This window comes from Aphis gossypii, chromosome 3, assembly GCF_020184175.1.
Source record: "Aphis gossypii isolate Hap1 chromosome 3, ASM2018417v2, whole genome shotgun sequence".
NCBI lineage: Eukaryota > Metazoa > Arthropoda > Insecta > Hemiptera > Aphididae > Aphis > Aphis gossypii.
The window spans coordinates 7198118-7199989 of NC_065532.1; the positions used below are offsets into that span (position 1 = coordinate 7198118).

Here is a 1872-nt window from a genome sequence, read left to right on the forward strand (position 1 = left end):
AACAATACAAATTCCCATATCTATAATATTATTACATTAACAATGTCGACAATATTAAGACAATGTATATTATTAGCCATTATTAACACACAGATGATATATGACACAACATGTATCCAAAGCGAATCTAAAACTATAGATATTAAACAAAAAGTTAATTTGATTTCTGTATAATATGTGATTTATTGGTAGCTATAAATGTATTATTATATTATATATGCAAAGAAACAGGAATGTGCGTGCATAACAAATTTGACAAAATCAATTTTGTTATTTTTATGTAATTCAAAAATAAATCTATTATGATTTAACTTAAACTTATTACTTATTCTGTATTCATAATACGGTGGAACTTCTATTTACCTAACGAAGTCTCGTGGGGAACAAAAAAAAATCGTATTTTATAAGAATTTGTTAAATATAATTAACGAATGATTAATAATGGTTAACGAAAGTCGTGGTTCTCAAAAATAATTCGTATAATAAATAAAAAATTGTTTAATGGAAGTTATAGATACGTGGAAGTCTCACTGTATATATATTATAATTAGGATAAAACAATAAAATTACATTTTTACGGAAATGTATTTTACATCAGTTTTCATCAGCAAGGACATCGATCTCGTTGGTGACAAAAAATATTTTTATATATTTCTCAAGCTAATAATTATAAATAAATAAAAAAAAAAAAAAACAGCAAAAAAATGTCAACGGCACGTAGTGTTCCCAAGCGGTCACCCATCCAAGTACTAACTACGCCCGACGTTGCTTAACTTCAGTGATCGGACGAGAACTGGTGTATTCAACGTGGTATGGTCGTTGGCGAGGATGTCATCGAATATAAAAGTATTTAACAGCTAAAAAAATATTATGTACATTTTTATACAGTAGTACATTTATGAAATTTACTGAATCTCACACCATAAAAAGAATTTTTTTCATATAATTATGCATAAAAATACAATGATGTTTTTAAACATATAAATATTAAACATTTTTAATAACTGTTCACTCGTATTAAGGAAAGTAAAACAAATAATGTATAAACCCTGCACCACGAACAACATTTTAACGGGAATATTTTTTTTACTCTATATAAGTAAACAAGTGGCATATTTAGGATTTATTTGAGGGGTGAGATTATATTACTAAAATAGTTTTTTTCCTTCCACCCGAAGTGGAGCGCCACATGAAGATTCTATCATATAATATTATAACTTCATACCTAATATACATATTGATATTACATATAGTAAATAGGGTTCAAATTTTAAAGCAACAATTAAGCACATGATTGTTTTAAAAATGCAAAAAAGCATATTTATTTTTAAAAAAAGTAAAAAAAAAGCATGATCAAAAATTAACACAGACTAGTTATAAAAAAAATAAAAAAATATTAAAAATTAATTTAAATTAAAAATAGAATTGTTTACCATGTATTTCCCGAGATTTGCAGTAGTGAAACTGACTATTGTCCAGCAAAATATTTTTACACATAGAAAACGAACTCTCTACATCCACTCAGGTAATCGGTGCACATGTAATTCATACCATGGGTTTAAAATTACAACACTAAATTTTAAATTTTGAAACGATCGATATCGATGTTATAGGTATACTGACCGTATATATGTTACGAGCAAAGTATATAATTTGGGCATTTTACACAATGCCCGGGCATTTTATACATTGTCCGGACATTTTATACAATGCCCTTCGTATATTGGGCAATATAGAAAACGGATGAAATGATTTAACGAATAATGATAAATCGTAAAACATGGCTAAAATAAAGTCAAATTATCATTTAAAAATTATTATCTGTCACTAGGTAGTTTGTTAGTAAGTTCTTATCGTATTTTTACAATGGGG

At 26.8% G+C, this 1872-nt stretch overlaps 1 non-coding gene across 1 annotated transcript; it reads right to left on the reverse strand.

The window, feature by feature from the left end:
* Nucleotides 1-705: 705 nt before the first annotated feature.
* LOC114130641 (5S ribosomal RNA) lies at nucleotides 706-824 on the reverse strand. Its single transcript, XR_003592929.2, has one exon. It is a non-coding gene; the product is annotated as a 5S ribosomal RNA (ribosomal RNA).
* Nucleotides 825-1872: the final 1048 nt, after the last annotated feature.